Raw genomic sequence first — 26381 nt, 5'->3', positions numbered from 1 at the left:
AGAGATTAAATCAGTCTCTTCAGTGAAATCACTCCATGTCAGGGAGTTAGGGAATTAAAAACTCATACTCAGGGGATTTAGGTTAATCCACCTGAAACTGTATTTCCTCACAGAAATGAAAGACTTGCCGAGTTCACATTTTCTCCCACATGGATGACTGTGATTTAAATTTCTGAGTGGTCACCAATAATATAGAAGGGGGTAAAGAGTTTCAGACACACAGCATCACAAATCAAAAAGCAGGTGGCAACAGAGGTATGGTGCTGTGATTTATTATAAAGAAGACATATTTGGTCTTCGTTCCTATTTCTGGTTCACAGCTCCCCAAACCCTTAGAATTTCCTAAGTGTTGAGGGTGATAAATGTCTTTTGGTATATTAATGAGGTGACTTTGGGAAAGCACCTACGGATGGGGGCTGGTTGCCAGTGGAGCCAAACATGTGATTAGAGGGTTGGAATTTTTAGTCCCACCCCGTGATTTCCGGGGAGAGGAGACAGGCCAAAGCTTGAATCAATCACTAGTGGCCAATGAGTTCATCAATCATGCCTATGTAATGAAGCCTCCATAAAAAGCAAAAAAAGGAGGAGGTTCAAAGAATATCCATACCAGGGACCCAGAACACCACCCCGTACTGGGCACCCAGCTCCACAAGGACTGAAGCTCCTGTGTTGAGGACCTCGCCCTGTGTATCTCTACATTTGCCTGTTGATTTGTATCCTCTGATATCTTTTGGAATCAATTGGTGACCTAGTGAGTAAATGGGTTTTCCTGAGTGCTGTGAGCTGTTCTGGCAAATTAATGGAACCCAAGGAGGGGGTCACGGGAACCTCTGATTTATGGCCAGTCAGTCAGGAGCAAAGGCAATAACCTGGGCTTGTGACTGGTGTCTGAAGTGAAGGGCAGCCTTGTGGCATGGAGCCCTTGACCCGTAGAATCTCATTCTATCTACCAGTGGACAGTGTCAGAATTGAGTTGACAATTGTGGGTGTGGGGAAGCCTACACACACACACACGCACACACACACGCACACACACTGGAAATGGGTCCAGGAACCTTTTTAAGAGGTAAATGCAACTTCAAAAGTAAGGCCTGTAAAGGTACAAGAGCCTCACTAAGATAATCTCAGTGAGGCAATGGGGATCATGGAATGAAGCAGAATGTCAGCGAGATCTTTTTTTAACCTCCAATGGATGATCCATCTTGGAGGATGTTTTGATATTTTGTCTGATCCTGAATTCCATAAGATAACTGTAACCTAGCTAAGAGTCAAAGCTCCAATGTGCCCATCTAAGCATCCTACTATATCCGAAGAAGCATTTTGCTAACTGATAATATTTTCAGGACCCCTAGAAAGTACCCCAGAATGATACTTCTTTAAGAATTTCCTTCCTCTCAACCTAGGGCCAAGACGGGAATAAAGACTCAGACCTACTAGAGAATGGACTTGAGGACACGGGGAGGGGTAAGGGTAAGCTGGGACAAAGTGATTGAGTGGCATGGACATATATATACTACCAAATGTAAAACAGATAGCTAGTGGGAAGCAGCTGTATAGCACAGGGAGATCAGCTCAGTGCTTTGTGACCACCTAGAGGGGTGGGATAGGGAGGGTGGGAGGGAGACGCAAGAGGGAAGAGATATGGGAACATATGTATATGTATAGCTGATTCACTTTGTTACAAAGCAGAAACTAACACACCATTGTAAAGCAATTATACTCCAATAAAGATGTTAAAAAAAAAAAAAGAATTTCCTTCTTCTCTTCCCCACAGCTAGGCCCCACCTTACTCCTTTCCATTCACATCGTCTCCTGTCTAGAATGAATCTTCCCTGGTTCCAAGATCCTTTACAGCTTCCACAAGATAAATACTGTCTAATACCTCAGATTCCAGGAGCCTCACCCTTCCTGCAGGGCAGGGCCTCTCCTGGAAAGCAGGAAGCCAGGAGATGGGAGATTGGAGCTCCCCGAACTCCTGGTCTAAGGCTAACCTGGCAGCTCAGGGCTGATTCTTCTAGCTAGGGTGGTAGTGCTGGAGCCTGGGCCATGACTAATTGCTTTTAGTGTCTTCACACAGCAGCAGCATTTACAGCCTGTCTTTACTTTGCAGAAGTTGAAGTGCATCAGAAAGGTTAAGCCCCCTTGTCACCCCTTGGCCCCCTCTGAAGAAAGCTGCACAGTGGACTGGGCTGGGTAACCCCTAGGAGTCTCGGCACACGGCCTCTTGCCTGTATGACTCCCTCAGAGGCCACTAAGGTGATACCGTGGGGTTGCTAGGAAGTTCACTCAGTGGGGGCTTAGCTGGTGGTCCAGTGGTAAAGAATACGCCTTACAGTGCCGGGGACAGGGGTTCGATCCCTGGTCAGGGAGCTAAGATCCCACATGCCACGGGGCAACTAAGCCTGCGCGCTACAACTACTGAGCTCGCGTGCCTCAACTAGAGCCTGCGTGCCGCAAACGACAGAGCCCACGTGCTCTAGAACCCGCGCCCCACAACTAGAGAAGAGACAGCCTGCACGCCACAACTAGAGACGAGCCCATGCACCACAACGAGGAGTCCCACGTGCCTCAACAAAGATCCCGCGTGCCGCAACTAAGATCCGACACAGCCAAAGAAATAAATTAAATAAATAAATAAGTAAATAATAAAATAAATCTTAAAAAAAGGAAAAAAAAAGTTCACTCAGTGGATGGCGTTTCCAATCTGGGTTAAGGAGTCCTTTTCTCTCTAAAAACTTGTAGGAGACAGGGTACTAGACAAGAAATTTCTGAGAAGAGGAAAAGTTGACTAACAACAGATCTGGAGTCTACTGTTTGAATGTAAACTTTCATATCAATATATGTGTGTGAATACAAATATATACTACACATACACACACACACACACACACACACACACACACACACACACACACGTGCAATGGACCAAAAAGGAAAAGAATAAAAAGAACAGAGTAAGTTCTGGCCACTAAAATTATGTCAGTATTAGGCAAATGCCAGTTCTAAGTTAATCACATAGGATACATTTTTGCCTTTGGCTTAAAGAGATTTATTTTTTCACAGTTCCAGAAGTCCAAGATTAAGGTAATGGCAAGTTTTATTTCTTCTGAGGCCTCTCTCCTTGGCTTACAGATAGCTGTCTTCTCGATCTGTCCTCATATGGTCTTTCGTCTCTCTGTGTGTTCTCTGTATTGTAACCTCCTTTTCTTTTTTTTAAATTTAGGATAAATTTTTATTGTTGTGAAATAACCTATCTGAAATCTAACTTATTCTTGAAAATAAAAACTGGAAAAATGGGGAAAATTAACAAAGTTAGTGACATCTGTCACTAAGGTTGAGGCCACACTTAGGAAGTACCATCCATTCCATTTATTATATACTTATTGAGTGCTAGGTGATGAAAGGATTTTAAAAGTCTGAAAAGGATCTGAGGCAGCTTCACAGAAAAATCACATTTGAACTGGCTCTTGGAAAAGAAAACAAAAATTTTCTGGTTCTAAAGCTAATATATGCCCACTGTAGAATCTTCAGAGTGAACATTGTACAAGAAACCCCACCACCCAAAATGGGTCACTGTTAGAGTTTCACGTGCTTCCTCCCTTCTTTTCTTCTTTTTTTCTTTTCCTTTCTTTCTTCCTCTCTAGCTCTCTCTCCTCTCTCTTTTTTATTTAACATTGGAATTTTAGCCTGTTTTTAGTCTGTCTTTCATGTAATATTACATAGTAGGTATTTTGAAGGACAGAAATGTTTTTTAAAAGTATATTAGTTCCTTGTTAATAAATAATACAGGGCTTTGTAGAAAAATGCGAAAATACAAGCTTGCAAATGAAAGAAAGAACAAATAAAAAGAAATAAGTCACCTGTTATCTCAGCAAGCAGAGATGATCACTGTATATATATTGGAGTATAACCTTCAAGGATTTTTCTACACACATAGATATAGTGCCTAGCACACAGTAGGCACTCGATAAATATCTGTTAAATGAAAAGAATGAGTACAAATGTTTTAAAAATATGTATACATTTACAAAAATGGAAATCATACCACAGAGTTTTTAAAACATATTTTTTCACTTAACAAGATATGGTCTCCTATCCTGAGTTATGTCCGTAAACACGGGTCTACACCATTACGGCAAATGCTCCTTAACCGCTTGACTGTGCCATATATTGACATCCAACCTACTACTGCTAGACAGTCACACTGCCTGGTGGACAGGAGACTGACAGGTGGAGATGGGCCCTGAGCTGAGACTTTTCAATGAAGGAAAACACGGCCAACGACAAAGACACAGGAAGTGCAGGTTGAGTTTAAGAAACAAAAGAATTATAGTTTCACTGAAAGACTGAAGCAATTATCAGACTATACAGTTAATTAAAAGACCGAATGGGGTCATCATGTGAAGATCTTGACGCTAATCCAACCACAATTACTATCTCCCAACATTTATAATAGGTTACAAATAGAATATTTCTGATCCTTCACTGCAATCTTGTGAGGTATTCTGAAGAAGCATTATTATCTTGCCATGCTTACTGGTACGTTTTACTAATAGTACCAATGTAAAATACAGAAACTTCTTCTCTACTCTTCCTGGTGATATGTATCAAAGGAGAGGATACATAGAGAAACCTGGTTTGGTCTTTCTTACGTTGCTTACAACCTACTGAAACAAGCAAGACCTTCCTATATAAAGTGACAGTATATCATAAAACATTTGCGTGATAGAGACCAAACTGTACAATAGAACAAAGAATAAGTCCAGAAAGATTTCAGAGACATACATACATACATATGTATATACAGGAAGGAAGGAGGGAAGGAAAGAAGGAAGTAAGGAAGGAAAGAAGGGAGGGAGGGAGGGAGGGAGGGAGGTGGGGGGAGGGAGGAAGGAAATTGGAACCTGCAGAAATCAGGTAAGGTTTTATAAAGAGTTAGGACTTGAACTATGTCTAAAAATAGGTAGGATTTAGACTGGGGTAGGGAAGGCATTCCTTGCACTGGAAACAGCACAGGCAAAGACATGGAGGCCAGATGTGCACAGAACACCCACTCAGATGAATCTCGCTACAGCAGAGGGAGCAAGGTACACGTTCTTGAGTAATAAGAGGTTATATTGGTTTAGCAAAAGCTGATTAAAAAATTGTAGAGGGAAAACCAAACCAAAGAATATACTATAACTCAAACGTTGTCCAAAATTACTTTGGGGGATAAATAAACAAAAATACAATTTCAATCGCTAAGACACTGTGTGATGGACTGGCCCACTCAATATTTGTTCCCACGTCTTTCTAGTCCAGCTCTGTATCTAGAGGATAGAGAGTTATACTTCAACTAAAATAAAAGCTTAAAATTGATAGTCTTTGAAAACCTGGGGTCCTCGGGAGGCAGGGAATGGCCTTCAGTAGTGAAAGGCTGGGACCCAGTAAGCACTCTCATAAGAAAAGGTGTTTTCTCTCTTCTTACACAAAATTCATGACTTGGGGGACGAGGGGAAGATGGCGGAAGAGTAAGACGCGGAGATCACCTTCCTCCCCACAGATACACCAGAAATACATCTACACGTGGAACAACTCCTACAGAACACCTACTGAAGGCTGGCAGAAGACCTCAGACCTCCCAAAAGGCAAGAAACTCCCCATGTACCTGGGTAGGGCAAAAGAAAAAAGAATAAACAGAGACAAAAGGATAGGGACGGGACCTGCACCAGTGGGAGGGAGCTGTGAAGGAGGAAAGGCTTCCACACACTAGGAAGCCCCTTAGCGGGCGGAGACTGCGGGAGGCGGAGGGGGGAGCTTCGAAGCCGCGGAGCAGAGCACAGCAACAGGGTGTGGAGGGCAAAGCGGAGGGATTCTTGCACAGAGGATCGGAGCCGACCGGCACTCACCAGCTCAAGAGGCTTGTCTGCTCACCCGCTGGGGCGGACGGGGCTGGGGGCTGATGCTCGGGCTTCGGTCAGAGCGCAGGGAGAGGACTAGGGTTGGCGGCGTGAACACAGCCTGCAAGGGGCTAGTGCGCCACGGCTAGCCAGGAGGGAGTCTGGGGGAAAAGTCTGGACCTGCCGAAGAGGCAAGAGACTTTTCTTTCCCTCCTTGTTTCCTGGTGCACGAGGAGAGGGGATTAAGAGCGCTGCTTAAAGGAGCTCCAGAGACGGGCGCGAGCCGCGGCTAAAAGCACGGACCCCAGAGACGGGCATGAGACGCTAAGGCTGCTGCTGCCGCCACCAAGAAGCCTGTGTGCGAGCACACGTCACTATCCACAACCCCCTTGCGAGGAGTCTGTGCAGCCGGCCACCGCCAGGGTTCCGTGATCCAGGGACAAATTCCCCAGGAGAACGCACGGCGCGCCTCAAGCTGGTGCAACGTCACACAGGCCTCTGCCGCCGCAAGGCTGCCCCGCACTCCGTGCCCCTCCCTCCCCCCGGGCCTGAGTGAGCCACAGTCCCCGAAGCAGCTGCTCCTTTAACCCCGTCCTGTCTGACCGAAGAACAGATGCCCTCTGGCGACCTACATGCAGAGGCGGGGCCAAATCCAAAGCTGAGCCCTAGGAGCTGTGAGAACCAAGAAGAGAAAGGGAAGTCTCTCCCAGCAGCCTCAGAAGCAGCGGATTAAATCTCCACAATCAACTTGATGTACCCTGCATCTGTGGAATACATGAATAGACAACGAATCACCCCAAATTGAGGAGGTGGACTTTGAGAGCAAGATTTATTATTTTTTCCCCTTTTCGTTTTTGTGAGTGTGTATGTGTATGCTTCTGTGTGAGATTTTGTCTGTATAGCTTTGCTTCCACCATTTGTCCCAGGGTTCTATCCGTTTTTTTTTTCTTCTTTTAAAAAAAACATTTTTTTCTTAATAATTATTTTTTATTTTAATAACTTTATTTTATTTTATCTTACTTTATTATATTTTACTTTATCTTCTTTCTCTTTCTTTCTTTCTTTCTTTCTTTCCTCCCTCCCTCCCTCCCTCTCTCCCTCTCTCTCTCTCTTTCTTTTTTTCTTTCTTCTTCAGGACACTGGTCCACAAGAGACCTCCCAGCTCCACATAATATCAAACGGTGAAAATCTCCCAGAGATCTCCATCTCAACACCAGCACCCAGCTTCACTCAACGACCAGCAAGCTACAGTGCTGGACACCCTATGCCAAACAACTAGCGAGACAGGAACATAATCCCACCCATGAGCAGAGAGGCTGCCTAAAATCATAGTAAGTCCACAGACACCCCAAAACACACCACCAGACGTGGACCTGCCCACCAGAGAGACAAGATCCAGCCTCATCCACCAGAACACAGGCACTAGTCCCCTCCACCAGGAAGCCCACACAACCCACTGAACCAACCTTAGCCAATGGGGACAGACACCAAAAACAACGGGAACTACGAACCTGCAGCCTGCAAAAAGGAGACCCCAAACACAGTAAGATAAGCAAAATGAGAAGACAGAAAAACACACCGCAGATGAAGGAGCAAGATTAAAACCCACCAGACCTAACAAATGAAGAGGAAATAGGCAGTCTACCTGAAAAAGAATTCAGAATAATGATAGTAAAGATGATCCAAAATCTTGAAAATAGAATGGACAAAATGCAAGAAACATTTAACAAGGACCTAGAAGAACTAAAGATGAAACAAGCAATGATGAACAACACAATAAATGAAATTAAAAATACTCTAGAAGGGATCAATAGCAGAATAACTGAGGCAGAAGAACAGATAAGTGACCTGGACGATAAAAGAGTGGAAATAACTACTGCAGAGCAGAATAAAGAAAAAAGAATGAAAAGAACTGAGGACAGTCTCAGAGACCTCTGGGACAACATTAAACACACCAACATTCGCATTACAGGGGTTCCAGAAGAAGAAGAGAAAAAGAAAGGGACTGAGAAAATATTTGAAGAGATTACAGTTGAAAACTTCCCTAATATGGGAAAGGAAATAGTTAATCAAGTCCAGGAAGCACAGAGAGTCCCATACAGGATAAATCCAAGGAGAAATACGCCAAGACACATATTAATCAAACCGTCAAAAATTAAATACAAAGAAAGCATATTAAAAGCAGCAAGGGAAAAACAACAAATAACACACAAGGAATCCCCATAAGGTTAACAGCTGATCTTTCAGCAGAAACTCTACAAGCCAGAAGGGAGTGGTAGGACATATTTAAAGTGGTGAAGGAGAAAAACCTGCAACCAAGATTACTCTACCCAGCAAGGATCTCATTCAGGTTTGATGGAGAAATTAAAACCTTTACAGACAAGCAAAAGCTGAGAGAGTTCAGCACCACCAAACCAGCTTTACAACAAATGCTAAAGGAACTTCTCTAGGCAAGAAACACAAGAGAAGGAAAGACCTACAATAACGAACCCAAAACAATTAAGAAAATGGGAATAGGAACATACATATCGATAATTACCTTAAATGTAAATGGACTAAATGCTCCCACCAAAAGACACAGATTGGCTGAATGGATACAAAACCAAGACCCATCTATATGCTTTCGACGAGAGACCCACTTCAGACCTGGAGACACATACAGACTGAAAGCAAGGGGATGGAAAAAGATATTCCATGCAAATGGAAACCAAAAGAAAGCTGGAGTAGCAATTCTCATATCAGACAAAATACACTTTAAAATAAAGACTACTGGAAGAGACAAAGAAGGACACTACATAATGATCAAGGGATCAATCCAAGAAGAAGATATAACAATTGTAAATATTTGTGCACCCAACATAGGAGCACCTCAATACATAAGGCAAATACTAACAGCCATAAAAGGGGAAATCAACAGTAACACATTCATAGTAGGGGACTTTAACACCCAGCTTTCACCAATGGACAGATCATCCAAAATGAAAATAAATAAGGAAACACAAGCTTTAAATGATACATTCAACAAGATGATCGCAATTGATATTTATAGGACATTCCATCCAAAAACAACAGAAGACACATTTTTCTCAAGTGCTCATGGAACATTCTCCAGGATAGATCATATCTTGGGTCACAAATCAAGCCTTGGTAAATTTAAGAAAATTGAAATTGTACCAAGTATCTTTTCCGACCACACTGCTATGAGACTAGATATCAATTACAGGAAAAGATCTGTAAAAAATACAAACACATGGAGGCTAAACAATACACTACTTAATAATGAAGTGATCACTGAAGAAATCAAAGAGGAAATCAAAAAGTACCTAGAAACAAATGACAATGGAGACACGACGACCCAAAACCTATGGGATGCAGCAAAAGCACTTCTAAGAGGGAAGTTTATAGCAATACGTTCCTACCTTAAGAAACAGGAAACATCTCGAATAAACAACCTAAAGCAATTAAAGAAAGAACAACAAAACCCCAAAGTTAGCAGAAGGAAAGAAATCATAAAAATCAGATCAGAAATAAATGAAAAAGAAATGAAGGAAACAATAGCAAAGATCAATACAACTAAAAGCTGGTTCTTTGAGAAGATAAACAAAATTGATAAACCATGAGCCAGACTCATCCAGAAAAAAAGGGAGAAGACTCAAATCAATAGAATTAAAAATGAAAAAGGAAAAGTAACAACTGACACTGCAGAAATACAAAACATCATGAGAGATTACTGCAAGCAACTCTATGCCAATAAAATGGATAACCTGGAAGAAATGGACAAATTCTTAGAAATGCACAACCTGCCAAGACTGAATCAGGAAGAAATAGAAAATATGAACAGACCAATCACAAGCACTGAAATTGAAACTGTGATTAAAAATCTTCCAACAAACAAAAGCTCAGGACCAGATGGCTTCACAGGCGAATTCTATCAAACATTTAGGGAAGAGCTAACACCTATCCTTCTCAAACTCTTCCAAAACATAGCAGAGGGAGGAACACTCCCAAATTCATTCTACGAGGCCACCATCACCCTGATACCAAAACCAGACAAGGATGTCACAAAGAAAGAAAACTGCAGGCCAATATCACTGATGAACATAGATGCAAAAATCCTCAACAAAATACTAGCAAACAGATTCCAACGGCACATTAAAAGGATCATACACCATGATCAAGTGGGGTTTATTCCAGGAATGCAAGGATTCTACAGTATATGCAAATCAGTCAGCGTGATACACCATATTAACAAATTGAAGGAGAAAAAACATATGATCACCTCAATAGATGCAGAGAAAGCTTTCAACAAAATTCAACACCCATTTATGATAAAAACCCTGCAGAAAGTAGGCATAGAGGGAACTTTCCTCAACATAATAAAGGCCATATATGACAAACCCACAGCCAACATCGTCCTCAATGGTGAAAAACTGAAAGCATTTCCACTAAGGTCAGGAAGAAGACAAGGTTGCCCACTCTCACCACTCTTATTCAACATAGTTTTGGAAGTTTTAGCCATAGCAATCAGAGAAGAAAAGGAAATAAAAGGAATCCAAATTGGAAAAGAAAAGTAAAGCTGTCACTGTTTGCAGATGACATGATACTATACATAAAGAATCCTAAAGATGCTACCAGAAAACTACTAGAGCTAATCAATGAATTTGGTAAAGTAGCAGGATACAAAATTAATGCACAGAAATCTCTGACATTCCTGCACACTAATGATGAAAAATCTGAAAGTGAAATCAAGAAAACACTCCCATTTACCACTGCAACAAAAAGAATAAAATATCTAGGAATAAACCTACCTAAGGAAACAAAAGACCTGTATGCAGAAAATCTTAAGACACTGATAAAAGAAATTAAAGATGATACAAATAGATGGAGATATATACCATGTTCTTGGATTGGAAGAATCAACATTGTGAAAATGACTCTACTCCCAAAGCAATCTACAGATTCAATGCAATCCCTATCAAATTACCAGTGGCATTTTTCACAGAACTAGAACAAAAAAATTCACAATTTGTTTGGAAACACAAAAGACCCCGAATAACCGAAGCAATCTTGAGAACGAAAAACGGAGCTGGAGGAATCAGGTTCCCTGACTTCAGACTATACTACAAAGCTACAGTAATCAAGACAGTATGGTACTGTCACGACAACAGAAAGATAGATCAATGGAACAGGATAGAAAGCCCAGAGATAAACCCACGCACATATGGTCACCTTATCTTTGATAAAGGAGGCAGGAATGTACAGCGGAGAAAGGACAGCCTCTTCAATAAGTGGTGCTGGGAAAACTGGACAGGTACATGTAAAAGTATGAGATTTGATCATTCCCTAACACCATACACAAAAATAAGCTCAAAATGGATTAAAGACTTAAATGTAAGGCCAGAAACTATCAAACTCTTAGAGGAAAACATAGGCAGAACACTCTATGACATAAATCACAGCAAGATCCTTTTTGACCCAGCTCCTAGAGAAATGGAAATAAAAACAAAAATAAACAAATGGGACCTAATGAAACTTCAAAGCTTTTGCACAGCAAAGGAAACCATGAACAGGACCAAAAGACAACCCTCAGAATGGGAGAAAATATTTGCAAATGAAGCAACTGACAAAGGATTAATCTCCAAAAGTTTTAAGCAGCTCATGCATCTCAATAACAAAAAAACAAACAACCCAATCCAAAAATGGGCAGAAGACCTAAATAGACATTTCTCCAAAAAAGATATACAGACTGCCAACAAACACATGAAAGAATGCTCAACATCATTAATCATCAGAGAAATGCAAATCAAAACTACAATGAGATATCATCTCACACCAGTCAGAATGGCCATCATCAAAAAATCTAGAAACAATAAATGCTGGAGAGGGTGTGGAGAAAAAGGAACACTCTTGCACTGCTGGTGGGAATGTGAATTGGTACAGCCACTATGGAGAACAGTACGGAGGTTCCTTAAAAAACTACAAATAGAACTACCATATGACCCAGCAATCCCACTACTGGGCATATACCCTGAGAAAACCATAATTCAAAAAGAGTCATGTACCAAAATATTCATTGCACCTCTATTTACAATAGGCAGGAGATGGAAACAACCTAAGTGTCCATCATCGGATGAATGGATAAAGAAGATGTGGCACATATATACAGTGGAATATTACTCAGCCATAAAAAGAAACGAAATTGAGCTATTTGTAATGAGGTGGATGGACCTAGAGTCTGTCATACAGAGTGAAGTAAGTCAGAAAGACAAAGACAAATACCGTATGCTAACACATATATATGGAATTTAAGAAAAAAAAATGTCATGAAGAACCTAGGGGTAAGATAGGAATAAAGACACAGACCTACTAGAGAATGGACTTGAGGATATGGGGAGGGGGAAGGGTAAGCTGTGACAAAGCGAGAGAGTGGCATGGACATATATACACTACCAAACGTAAAATAGATAGCTAGTGGGAAGCAGCCGCATAGCACAGGGAGATCAGCTCGGTGCTTTGTGACCACCTAGAGGGGTGGGATAGGGAGGGAAGGGAGGCTCAAGTGGGAAGGGATATGGGGATATATGTATACATATAGCTGATTCACTTTGTTATGCAGCAGAAACTAAAGCAACATTGTAAAGCAATTATACTCCAATAAAGATGTAAAAAAAAAAAAAACAACTCATGACTTATCCAGTGTTTATGTCTCGGCTCTGCTAGGCCTTGGCCTCCCACTTTCTCTCTACTGGCTTCCCCGACTTCTGTCAGTCACGCTCAGCCTCATATCTGGAAAGTAACCTTGAACTGTCACCCCTCCCTCCTGTCTTTACTGCAAACAGTCTGAACAACTTGCCCCCGACCTCATCATTCCCCTGAACCCAGGATCCACTGGCAAATCCGGGCTTCACCCTTCAGGAGCCGTGCTGACCCTGGGCAAGTAGGTTAACTTCTCTTTACCACAGTGTCCTCATCTGTAAAATGGAGATAAAGCAGTACCCACCTTACAGAGTCCTTATAAAGTCTCCATAATTGGGTCCATGCTCGGCCTGATTCTGGTAAGCGAGGGTGACTGTCACTGCTACTACTGCTACCTCTTCCTAATCAAGGCAAGTGGCCTTTTCTCGGTCCTCATCCCTTCACTTCCCTGCACAGGAGGGTCACTGTTTCCAGACCTCCACCACCTTGCCCCTCGCCGCATCCTCCTACACGCTGCTTCCTGCCTCCTTTGCCAGCTTCTGTCCTCCTCCCAGCCTCAGTGTGGGCAGCCCTTCTCCCTCCATTCTGCCTCCGCACACTCCAAACTCTTTCCTTTGTAAGTTTCAAGCCTGAAGTGTCAGGCTTCACCCCGCAAGGGCATCTTTCCTATCTTTTTCCCCCCAGGCCTTTTCATTTTACAAAACTAGAAATCCTCTGCGTTTTGAAATAGGATCTTCCTCATAAATACTACTTGCTAATGATCACGTCACTTAACATGGCATGTGTTTCTTCATCTGTAAACTGAGAAGGCTGCAGGGGAGGGGCAATCTCTCAGGTTCCCTCCTGCTCAGAAAAATTTCCACAAATTGTTTTCAGACCCCAGCTGCCCGCCCGCCCTCCCCACGTGGATGTTTGCCATGACCTCCAACTCCACGTGCCTCACTGAACACATCACCCGACCTCACACATCAGCTTTTCTATTTCTGTTCACGATAATGTTCGTTCCCCTCCTCACTCAGACATGGAACCCGGATATCTAATCAGTCCCCAGGTCCTATCAACATTCTTTCATACTGTCCCTTCCTTCCTCTCGTTCCTTCCAGCTCCCCAGTCCTAGCCTGGCCAGTCGCTTCCCCCCGTGCTGCCTACTGAGCCCTACCCACTTCAGGAAGACGCAGGTTCTTCCTGAAAATCCATGTCTTGCACATTCCTCTTCACCCTTCCCTTGCCAATCATAACTGTTCCTAATAGCTGAATCCCTGGAACCTCAAATTCAAGGCCCAGATTGCTCTTACCTCTCTCTTTAAATTTCTCTCCCACGATGTTCCTTCTGAACCTTCCATTCCTGTGATGCACCTACTTATAAGCAGTTTCCTGCTTTGCTTCCACCATCTTGGTCCTAACATACTTCCCGCAAACCCCTTCCCCATCAAGCTCATGCTCATTTAAGTACAACATTTCTTTCAAAGCCCATCTTGCTGGCTTGCATGTTTTTTTTTTTTTTTTAATTTCAAGCCAACCTTCTCTGTGAGGTCTTCCTCCAATGACCAGCTCATGACTGATTATTTACTTGTGATGAATTCTTACAGCACTTTTGTATAGATTACTCACTGGCTTATAGCAAGAGTTCTTATATATTTTCATGATCTCCTTATGGAGTTATCCAGTTCCCTAATTATTATACATTTTCAACTTCTCGAGGACAGGGACCACAGCCCTCTTAGCTCTCCAGCACACGGTGATAGTAAATATGTTAACAATAATGGGGATGACTAAATTGAAAAAGCAAGCTATGATAATCTGTCTATAGACAATACAGCAGCCATCCTCACAAACACAATTTCACAGGAAAACATAACAAAAATGGGAAGTTAAAGGAAGCAACACATACAGCCCCACAGCACAGTTTTCATTAAGTCTGCCACTTAATTTCTTTTACATTTGATCCGGGCGTGTGAGAATTACGTGAAAGTGCATTTAAAACTGTAAAGTACTATATGAATGGAAGGTATTTATCATGAACATCCCGGCCTCTATGCCTGGAATGTTTGAGAACTCTTGGCATGATTTCTACAAGTTCAGAGAAAGGGTTGTATTAAAGGAGTGGTTCTCAACTGGGGACCATTTTGGCGCCCATTTGACCATGCCTGGAGACATTTTTTGTTGTCACAAGTGAGAGGGTGTCGCAGGCTTCTAGTGGAGAGAGATGCTGCTAAACACCATACAATGCACAGGGTGGCTGCCCACAACAAAGCCTTATCTGGCCCCAGATGCCAAGAGTGCCGAGGGTGAGAAGCCCCATGTTAAACGAAGCTCACCAGAGGATCAAGACTGACCATTTCTGCACGGGGCAGAGATGAGCTGCTCACTTCCCTGGAAAGACTGCCCCCTGCGTCCTGTCTTATTCACAGTATCCCAGCACCTGCTCCTACCACTCCACAAGGCTGTTCAGGTTCCCAGATGATCTTTTATTTTCTTAATTTTTATTTTTTTATTTAACTATTTCATTTTGTTGGAAAATATTTGACTAGGTAATACATGTACATAGTACAACATTCATAAAGTACAAAAGAGTCTACAGGGAAAAAAGCCTCCTTCCCTCCTTATCCCCCAAGAAGTTCCCTCCCATGTTTTCTTCTATAACTTTTACAGTTTTATTTTTTACATTAAAATCTTTGACTCACCTAGATGATCTTTTAAATGTCTGTTATCAACATGCCCAGCCTATGATGTTGGGGAGTTAACCTACCCATATTCAGATGTTTTGAAACTATTCTGATTTCTCAAAGTCAGAAAATATTAATAAACTCTAGAAGTTAATGAAGTTAATCTGTAACTCTGGATATAGGAGGACGGACTGTATATTACATTACAAAAACTAAAGTTTGATTTAATTAAAACAGTGAGTGTCTTTGAGCAGTGTGAATACCACACAAGTAAAAGTCTTTCTCATCAACTGAAAATTCATGGATTTAAATAATCACATACAGAGTTTAAAAACAGCTTGGCATATTACAGCCTTTGAGAAATTCTTTTTCTTTGCACATGTATGTTTTTGCTATAGTAATATCTGTGATCAAGGATTACTATTGAACTAAAAACAATAAACAGGAGTTTATTTTTTTTAAGTCCTAGCTGTTATGACAGCTAACTCCCAACAAAATACTCCAGGAAAAACAGAAATAATGACAATTTGAAAGCACCACGAAGTGCTTTCAAACTGCATGTAAGGAGGTTCATTTATAAATATAAACATTAAAAAATGTGCCATTATTTGAAAAGAGAAAATATAATAAAACACACTATAACTAAATACCAAATGATGTTATAGTCCTTGAACAAGTTTTTTCTTCTCTTTGGACCTTTGTCTTAGACAGAATCTGAAGTTCAGATTAACTGATGCACTCTCAAAGATCTCTCCCACTTCTAAAATCCTCTGAATTTATGATTCTGTAGACTGTTTCTTAATGAATCACTTTCATTTCAGAGATAAGAAGATGGGCTTGTGGACAAGTCTTTTGAATAGGTGACTTAGACTAGGAGTACTCAGTTCTGACTACACATAGAAATCACCTTGGGAGTTTTAGAAAAATAACAGTGATAATCTGCCCCCCTAATGCACACCAGTTTCTGATTCACTTGGTCTAGGATGGAATCTAAGCACGGATATTTTAAATGCTCTGTAGGGGTTTCTAATGTGCTGCCAACATTAAGATCTACAGATTACATTGGGTTGGCCAAAAAGTTCATTCAGGTTTTTCCGTGAGATGGTATGGAAGAACCCGAACGAACTTTTTGGCCGATCCAATACTAAGGGTTTAAAAACAAATGCAGCAGGAGCCCAAGTTGGTAAGCTGAATGAGCAAAGCAGATTGGGCACAAGAAACTGGAGAACATGTGTCTCATCTATTTCAGTAAAAGTAAGACAGATCTTTTGGTTTCTTTTCAAGAAATGCCAGAAATCCCCAGGCTTTAAGTGAAATTCTGATACTGTACTTAAATGTTGACAACTAATTCCAAACAATTTTAAGAGAACGTGGAGGTCCCACAAAATCTACCCACAGGTTTCATTTGGTCCTGTAGCCACCAGTTTGCAACATAAACAAAACCAGTTCAATAAACCAAGCCCAGCTTTTCCTCTGTGCTCCGTCCTGCTGCTCTCCCAACTCAGAGCCTCCCCCTCCCAGACCTTGGGCCATAACCTCTCCCTTTCCTTTTCCTTTCCATTGTCTCTTTTCCAATCATCTTCATCATTCCTAAGACATGGAAACTGAGACCCACACATTAAATCTTTATTTGGCCCTGGCTGCATCACTGGATGGGCTTCTACGCCCGGGAAAATTCAGGTTATAAACTGTAACCTGAGGCTGTGACTCCAAGATGTCAACAACTGGTGAGCTTTGCCAAGTCAGGGGAAAAGCCGGTCAGGCTCATAATTTCACATTACCAAGACTTTATCAAACAATATATGGAAGTCTTCATTTAATGTCTGCTTTTGTTTTGCTTGCTTTTAAATCTAAACCACTGCGTATGAGAATTATCCCTGGTGTTGTTATTGTTTTTGTTTTGTTTTTTGTTTTTTAAGTTCCTATGTCTGGGCTCTGCCCCAGGATGACTAAATCTGAATCTCTGGAAATGGAGTCTGGGCACTGGTAGCTTTTAAAAGACTCGAGGTGAGCCTAATGTGACGCTCACGTTGAGAATCGTTCATCTCTACCCGTCTCCTAAAACTGCCGATTAGCAGTGTGTTTAACTCCAGACGACTATCATCTTGAGTTCTTTTAACTTGTTCAAGGATGTTCTCACCTCTGTTCTCATTGTACCTTCACAACTCTGTGAGTTTGGCCGCTTGGACACTATCATCGGCATTGGACAGATGAGAAAACGAGGCATTAAAAATGTTAACTGGGGCTTCCCTCGTGGCGCAGTGGTTGAGAGTCCGCCTGCCGATGCAGGGGATGCGGGTTCGTGCCCCGGTCCGGGAAGATCCCACATGCCGCGGAGCGGCTGGGCCCGTGAGTCATGGCCGCTGAGCCTGCGCGTCCGGAGCCTGTGCTCCGCAACGGGAGAGGCCACAACAGTGAGAGAGGCCCGCGTACCGCAAAAAAAAAAAAAAAAAAAAAAAATGTTAACTGAGTTGCCCCAGTGGACCCAGCTAGTTATTGGCAAAGACACACTGTAGCTTCACCTGAGACAGAGTTCCTTGATCGCAACATGGCTGCCTGCAAAGTTTCCCCAAACCATGGTGCTTCCCTATCACTGAATTCCTTTATGCTTAGTAGTAACCTTAACACACAGGAGGTGAGTAGAAAAACCGATGAATAAAATGTGATCAACTTCCAGAAATAAGTGTAACAATGTTTTTTTTTTCTTATCATACTTAACCCTTCCCTTATTTTATTTTTTATTATTTATTTTTAACATCTTTATTGGAGTATAATTGTTTTACAGTGTTGTGTTAGTTTTTCCAGCTATACATACATATATCCCCATATCCCCTCCCTCTTGTGTCTCCCTCCCACCCTCCCTATCCCACCCCTCTAGGTGGTCACAAAGCACCGAGCTGATCTCCCTGTGCTATGCAGCTGCTTCCCACTAGCTACCTATTTTACATTTGGTAGTGTACATATGTCCATGCCACTCTCTCACTGCGTCCCAGCTTACCCTTCCGCCTCCCCGTGTCCTCAAGTCCACTCTCTATGTCTGTGTCTTTATTCCTGTCCTGTCCCTAGGTTCATCAGAACCTTTTTTTTTTTTAGATTCCATATATATGTGTTAGCATACGGTATTTGTTTCTCTCTTTCTGACTTACTTCACTCTGTATGACAGACTCTAGGTCCATCCGCCTCACTGTTTTTAAAAGACTCAATTTAGGGTAAGTGTTCTAAGTTGTCCTTCTGTGAAATCTATGATATTTGGAATGTGCTTCCTTCCACGAACCTGCACACCACCTTTCATAGATGCACATTCTCCCAGGGACTGAGAACATTCAGGTAGTTTCCATTAAGGTATTATTTTCAGAGTATTTTCAAATGATTAAATATTCATTGAATATTAGAGGTAAGGGGAACTTTCCTGATCAGCTTCCCCCATCTCTTCTGATAGATGAGAAACCTGAAGTCCCTTTTAATTCAATATATATGGACTGCTAACATTGTGCCAAGCACTGCACAACCATTATCCTCATTAAACCTTCTGAATAACTCATCATACCACTACCACCACGTTTAACAAATGGGGGGTGGGGTGGGAAACGAGGCTCAGAAATGCTAAAAAAACACAAAACTTGCTCAAGGTCCCCAGGCTGGAGACCTGGGATCGATTCAAAGTGTATGTCCTTATCCTCCACCTTCCATCACCTGGACTGATGATGGTGCAAAAAGTGAAAGATAAATCTTTATTTAAAGGTGAGGGGATCAGTGGACACATTTGATGAGGTAGAAAAGTGGCATGTAGGCTAAGCCTTCACAAATACATAGCATTTCAGTAGGCATTCCAGTTTGCAATCAACATCCATATTGAGGCAGAAAAGTGAAAGGAAGGGTATAGGGTGAACTGGGAGAAAGAGGTGAGGATTGTGGAGGGTCCCGAGGGCCCAGCTAAGGAATTTAGACTTTAATTGTAGGCAACTGGAACCCACTGAAGGTTTTCAGAAGCAAGATGAGTTTTAAAAATGAGTTTTGAAAACATAGATCACATGGAAGTGTCGAGATTGAATTAGGGGAGCAGAGCTTGGTACAGAGATCAGCTAGAAGCCCATCACACCTCCTTTGCTGGCTACTTCACTCTTTACCACGCGCTGTGCTTGCATCTGCTCCCCAGAGCGCTGGTTTCTTCGGGGCACCTCAATGTCCATTTCACCGTTCTTGTATCCCAACCGACCACTGCAATTGCCCTGTCTAGGGCAGATAACAGAGACCTGAACCCGGGCAGTGGGAATGGAGATGAAAAAACAGATTTGTGGAGCATTTGCAGCACCTGGTAACTGCTCAGAAGCGGAGAGAAGGTAAGAGAGAAGGAGAAGCAGAGTAGAAAAAGACTCTGACGTTTCAACTTAACAGGGGAACAAATAATGAGATACAGAAAGAAAGGGATGGTCAACAGTAGCACAAAGTGCTGAACAAGATGTTTTGGCCAAGGTCTCAATGCAACAGGCATTTATTAAGCAGCTACTCTGTGCTGGGCATTAGGGGAACAGTAATGAATTAGACTGGTCTTTGCCCTCAAGTATCACCCTGAGGGAGGAAAAGACGGCCTAGCAATAACCAGGTTCCTGGCCTCTTAGTCTCAGGACAAATGTCCCCTCTCACACAGGCCCTCCTAGAGGGTCATCTGTTTCAAGCACCCTCCCCCATCACATGATCCTGTTTTATTTCTTCATTGCTGGAACAAATCTCCAAAATTCATTTATAGGTACATTTATTGTCTGTTTCCCCCAGGAGAATGGAAGTCTCACAGAAGCAGGAACTTTATCTTGCTAGTTGCTAACTGCCACGTAAACCCTCAGTAGGAAAAACTCATTGAATATGTTGGAGGGGGGGAAAAAAAGTGAATAAACGTCAAGGTTAAGACCTCGAGCCAAACTAGGTGAGTTTCTCGATGCCTAAGGCGACATACCGAACACTGAATTAACTCTGAAGGGTAAAGCCATTTTGAGATTGGGGTCCAAACCGAAATCCAGGGGGCCCACCATGGATCAGAGCCCTGACTCGGCTGTTCCGCATAGATTTCAGGAATACCCACCCAGCGAGAGATATTTAACAATGAGGCCAGCCAGCCGCCTGGCTCAGGTTTTATTTCAGTTGTCCTTCTGACGTCAGAAGAAGCACGAGTTGCTGCACAGTTTCTTCTATCAAGGTGACAAATTACAGCCTTGTTGGGCCCAGCAGTCTGCAAACCATAGATTTATTCTCTCCTCCCCCTTATATTAAAAATTTTTAAACCCACGGCAGAGATGTCAGATTCCTTTCCAAATGCAAATAAATCCTGTTTCCTAGCTCTCGGGTCTTTTTTCACTCATGAAATACATCACCAGGGATTCGTATGCGGAAGTATGTGATCCTGGTGGCAGTTAGGTTTTCACCGTAGAACCAGTGCAATAAAAACCGGGTCCGCGCCGCAGAGTGAGACACAAAGGACTCTCAAAATTGTAGCACCACCTTCCTAAGCCGAAGACAGCCTGTGAAAGGCACCCGAAACTCCGTGACGCGCTTACCGCGAAATTCCTTTTGCCGCCATATGCACTTGTACCTTCTCTGACTACAGTTCAGCCCAAACCCAGGGCCGGGCGATTCCGCAGGGAAGCGGCGCCCAGGCAGCCCTGTAACCTGGAGGTCCCAGTGGGCGCTGAGGAGCCCGATGCTCCGGAAGGCGGATTACGGTGCGGGGCGGGGACGCGCACCAGGGCGAAGGAACACCTTCCTCCGGGCACGGCCGCGGCGAGGTTAAAGGCCTTTTGTGGCAACGTTTAGGGAAGCGAGCGAGATGCGGGGGTGGAGGGAGGAGGTGGGAGTGCAGGCGAGGACTGTCCGCGCCCGCGCCCCGCGCAAGCGGTGGCCTTTTGTTCGCCAGCTGAAGCGGATCCCAGCTCTCAGAGTGGCACTTCTCTCCTTCTCTCCTTCTTCATTTGGGAAAGAACTTCTTTGGGGCGGGAAAGGGCAGTGAGTCACTGCCAGCATCCTTTAGCAATCACCCCCTCACCTCCACCCCACGACCCGCATCCTCCCACTCCTATTCATACTGAGAGCGGGGCAGAGCTCGAGAAGGGCCGGCAAGCGTGCTCCCGTTTACTCGGGCTCCGCGCCTCCGCTCCCCGACCCGCGGCCAGTCCCCGAGACCCAGACGGCCGCACACACAGTCCCGAGGACATCACATGCCCTCCTCGGGGCCCTGCGGACACAGGAAATTCCCCGCAACTGCCCGGCATTCAAACACTCCTCGGGTATGCAGTCGCGCCCTCACCTGGGCCGGGCTCTCCAGACCCTCGTGGTCCCTAACCCCCGTGTGACTGAACCAGATCTGGTGTCACAATCTGTCCCTAAGAAAACAGACTCCAAAAGTAAGCCAGAACCCATGCAAAGGTGAAATAAGGGGCCCCGGCACCTCCTTACACTGTCGTGGGCGGTCAGGAGAACCGGGGATCTGGACTTTTCCTAAAATCAAAATCCGAACGCATCCGGCACAGCCGTGCACTCCTTCCTTTCTCGCCGCATGGATGACTTCTGCATTACCGCCTCCTCTCACATCTAAAACATCCCTTTCCTCCCCGCCGCCGCTCCCTCAGCTCTCCCCGGGAACGCGAAATCACCTTACCTCGGGCAATAAAGGAAAAGTGGCAAAAGGAGACGTCAAGGTATCCGCCCTTCCGGGATTTTCCCCCGGCCGTGCGATGTCCTTTGTGTCAAGGTCTGGCTGCCTCAGCGGAGGAAAGGTGGCCTCCGTCAGTGAGGTCTGGGCAGGGAGGCTCAGCGTGGCGTGGCGGATTTCCGAGGAAGGTGAAGGGCGGCGACCTTCAGGCGGAGCGGCGTGGCTGCCCCAGCCCGCGCTCTCCTGTCTCTCCTCCTTTCGGAGCCGATTGCATCAGAATCTCCCCCCACCACCAACCCCCACCCACACGGTGCTCGCCAGCCTCGCACTTACATCCACATGCTCGGCCGCCGAGGGTCTCGAATCGCAGTCATTCTCCTATTGGGGGGCGCGTCGCCCCTGTGCATCCATGGCTCGTGACGGTTTAGCTGGGAAAGTCAGGCTATTCCTCCGCGTCCAGCGTGCCGTCGCCTCCCCTCCTGCACGCCCGCTCTTTAACCGAAGCTGCGTGTCACTCAGCGGTGCCCGTCACATGGTGCCTCTGCCGGCGGCCGCCCCTTGCTACCTCCTTGTCACCGCCTGCCGAGGACGCAGCGACCGCGGCCGGCGGAGACTGAGCATTCGGGAAGAAGGGAGGAGTGAGGGAGGGGTTGCGGGTCGTGCGTGTGCGGGGCGCGCCGGCAGCGGCACCGGGAGCAGAGGCTGCGCGCAGCCTGGACACCTGCCCCACGCCCCCCTGGGGCCTGGCAGCGAGCCCGGGGCCTGGCAGCGAGCCCAGAGCCCAGCTGCGGCGGCGGCTGGAGAGCCCTCGGGGATGGAGGAGGTGGGGGCGGCTTGGGGGGCGCGGAAGGAGGAGAGGAAGGCTGCGCCCTGCGGGACTGGGGGGGCGCTTTTGGGGTCAGCGCCAAGGCCGGGCCGGGGCGCGGGAGCGAGGGGAGCTGCATTGTGGGAAGGGCGCCGCGTGAGGATGGCCGTGGGAGTGGCTGGTCGGCGCGCAGCCCCGCGAGCCGCTAGCGGCGCAGGAGCCGCGGGTATAGAGGGAGCGGCGTGTCGGCTCCCCCGGGAAGGCGCCGAAATGGCCGGGGTCGGCGGGGAGGGAGCCGAAGCGGCTGGGGCAGCGGGGAACGCTGCACCTCTGGAAACCCTTTGTCCGCAACCCGCAGTGGGAGGCACCTCCTGTCTTCCGGATCCAACACCCGCAGACCTCGCCAGCCCTCCCCGAGATCTGTTCTGGGGGGCTCTGTTTGGGGATTGGGTGGTTTTGCTGAACTGCGGGTGCACTCTGGCCCGGCGGGGAGACCCCACGTGATTCCGCTCCGGGCTCGGCGCGTCGGGGTTCAGGGAGCCCGGCGCTCCAAGTCGGGGGCCAGCGGGGAGCGAGGGCGCAGGATGGAGGGGCCTGGGACAGCGGGGCCCATTTCCCTTTCTTTTGCTCACTCTTTGTTCCAGGCACAGCCCCCTTGAACTGACTGGGCACTTCCTTGCCGGGGAGTGTGTTTCCTTAAAATGGCGACAGGAAATCCCACCTGCGCGTCAGCCAATTAGACTGTCAGCACAGCGCGAATTTGCGAGGTGGAAACTCGAGCCTTTTATTGACGGGAACGGTTCCGTCTCCGTGTTCCATCAAAACAGGAAAGGGAAGGTGAATCATCTGTCAAAAATTAATCTACCTGGAGCATTTCAAGGGGGCCGACCGAGTAGCCTCTGTGACCGAGTGGCTATGGCTTTTTAGTCACCGCTGGAAAGGAGAGAATACAACCAAACTCCTCGTAACTGACTAAAAGCCTCGTTCCGTCCAGTCTTCGTTAGTTCAAGAATGGCTATCAGAGAACTCTACTCTGAAGGCCAGCTCTTGAATAAACCTGAGAAATGGAAAGGCAGTGCAAACAGAAGGGAAGATACCGGGCAGCCTCGTTCAGACAGACCTGCCATCAAATTCTGCCTCAAACACTGCGTCCCTTGCCTGCTTAACTTTTGTCTTTAGTCATGTTTCCCGATTTGTAAAAAAGAGAGTTAGTATCATCTCATAGTGATATTCTACAGGTCACCAGAAAGTTGATTCTTCTCCCCCTTCCCTCCTAGAGGAAGCTAATTTAAGATGAAATTACTAATTATAAGTAGTGTGCACCTTGCCTGGCAGAGATAATTCTTATGACTAAGGTAGGAAATCTGAACAGGCAAAGTAGGTAGATTGTGAGCATAGCTCCATAAGCCAGTTGAAAGGGTTACCTTTTTTATCATCATGTGTATTCACCAGTGTTTGGAGAGCATCTGATCGCAAGCTTATCTTTTGATTACAGTTTTAACTTATTTGCTAGTTTCTGTGCACCAAAGACTGCAGTTAAGTAGCATTTTAAAAATTGGATTCAATAATGATGAGTTGGGCTTCACTCCTTGCCAATTACTGTGCTAAGCACTTTACATATAAATATTATTACATGTAATCCTTTCAACTACTCAATTCGGTATTATCCTGTTTGTATAAACAAGAAAGCAGGTTTGAAGAGGCTAAGTTGGCCACGTTCACTTAAGACAGTAAGTGGTGAAAGGGGACGTGAGGGAAGTGGTTCCCATTCAGGCCTGAATTCAAAGTCCACGCTCAGGCTTAACCATGATGCTATGACCATTTGCAGGTAGACACTCTTGGGCCTTGAGTGTGCAAAGATCTTCACCCCTCATCTGGCTTTTAGTTGACAACCTGGAACTGAAGTGTAGACATCAACATGGAGGCTGAAGTGAAGAAGCTGCCGTGGGGAGGATTGGGAGGAAGGAGAGTGTGGGTGGTGTTCAGGACGAGTGCCTGGTCACTGCAGTGCGGCTTTTCCTCCAAAACTGCTGGTAGGTGAAACTTCCTTTCAGCGGTCCTTTCAGTAGCCCAGCACTTAAACCCAATTGCTGTGGTCTCAAATGGGGGAAAGGGGTGTCGTGATGATGACTCTGCTATTCACTGTGTGCTTCCCGAGAGACAAGCAACAGGATAAGCACCTTACAGATGGTCTCTCGTTTAGTCCTCACATCATTCCTAAGAGGTTGCAGACCATCCTACCCCCTGATTCAGAGGTTAAGAAATTGATTCCAAGTCCACCCAGCTCTAATTGGCATATCTAGTCGTACATCCAGAGCTGACGCCAAAGCCAGTTTTCTGTGCCTGGCTCTAAAATGTTCCCCGATGCTGGAACAGCCGCCTTTGGAGGACCAAGAGGTAGGACAAATCCCAGGCCCCTCTGCCTTCACATGGGGACCACTTCCCTATTGCCAGAGACCTCAGGAGTCAGTTTGCTCTGTAATAGGTTTCTGAGCCCCAAGAGCATTGTCATTCGGATCTAATGTTACTGTGGACCTTTGCAATTGAGTAGCTAGATTTCCCCAAAAGATATTCAGGTAGTCGGGACACATTTAATGGGTTATACCGTGGCCTGCCCTACGGAACTGAGAAAAGAAAAACTCTGTATCTGAAAGGGAGGTGGGAGCAGGAAGCTCTAGTGTGAAAGGAGAACTGAATCACCTCAGGTCACCTGGGAGTTTTCTAGTAGCTCCATAGGCCCTTTCTGGATGGTTCCAGGAAGGAGGGGCAGCTTTGTGAAGAAAGATCAATCGCTTCCCAAAGCAGATTCAGCCTGAACTTGACCCACATCTGCTCTCATCCCAGCTTCACCCTGTACTCACCCGGTTGTACCTCTTCTCCATCTGGGTTGCCCAATAGGACAGCTGTGTGCTTACAGAGAAAAGGTGCTTTCCTCCATGGGTTTTCAAAGCTGTCTAAATATATCTGGTCTAATGCCAGTAGACTTCTTGTGCATGAATTTTGAAATAGGATCAAAACTACCTTCTGAATATGTATAGCTGTTTTCCTTTTTAACTGGTTATAGGACGGTCTGAATTTTGACAATGATGAAAACAGAAATGTCAATTGGTGCGGTTATTACAGTCTAAGTGTCCTGAGCACTTCCTATTTGTGACAGAAAGTAGTACAGCCATCTGAAAAAAATCTTGCCTCATTAGAAACTAAGTTATTTATTTTGAAATCAGTCTTTTACTCCTATTCATAGGGTCTGCCCTAAAACAACAGATGGTCTTTAAAATTATTAGTGCTTCTTTTGACTGATGCAATCACATCTCTTTGCCCGATTAACCCTTTTTTACCAACTTTGATGTTCCTTGGAGCTCATCCGTAGATGACAATATTTTGACAATAAGAGTTAGTTAAAGCAGCCAGAGCAAAAAGTAAATTTGCAACGAAAAGAGTCCCCAGTTGTCTGGCCTATCCTTCTGCAGATACGTGGTACCATGTTTCCTACCCCCTTGGTAGCACTGTGACAGGGCCTGCTGTCACCTCTGCCAGCGTTGCGATGGACATTCTACCTCCTCAGATTTGTAACTGGCTCTGGCAGGAGGTCAACAACTCCCGCTGATTCTAAACTGAATTTAAATTAAAATCCCAGAGCAGGCTTCTTAAAAAAATGTCCATTGTTTCTGATTTCAGCCCAGGTCAGCTTTGTA

The 26381-nt window shown here is 44.9% G+C and overlaps 1 protein-coding gene across 1 annotated transcript in view; it reads right to left on the bottom strand.

The window, feature by feature from the left end:
• Positions 1–22275, bottom strand: part of SLC38A1 (solute carrier family 38 member 1) — a 68143-nt gene extending 45868 nt beyond the window's left edge. Inside the window, exons 1-2 of the mRNA XM_060166457.1 lie at positions 21888–22275; positions 3861–3975 (exon numbers count right to left, since the gene is read on the bottom strand). The gene's annotated coding sequence lies outside the window, so the exon portion shown is untranslated. The remainder of the gene's footprint in view (positions 1–3860; positions 3976–21887) is intronic.
• Positions 22276–26381: the final 4106 nt, after the last annotated feature.

Source organism: Lagenorhynchus albirostris, chromosome 11, assembly GCF_949774975.1.
Source record: "Lagenorhynchus albirostris chromosome 11, mLagAlb1.1, whole genome shotgun sequence".
Lineage (NCBI taxonomy): Eukaryota > Metazoa > Chordata > Mammalia > Artiodactyla > Delphinidae > Lagenorhynchus > Lagenorhynchus albirostris.
This window is presented reverse-complemented; position numbering and strand designations above follow the sequence as displayed.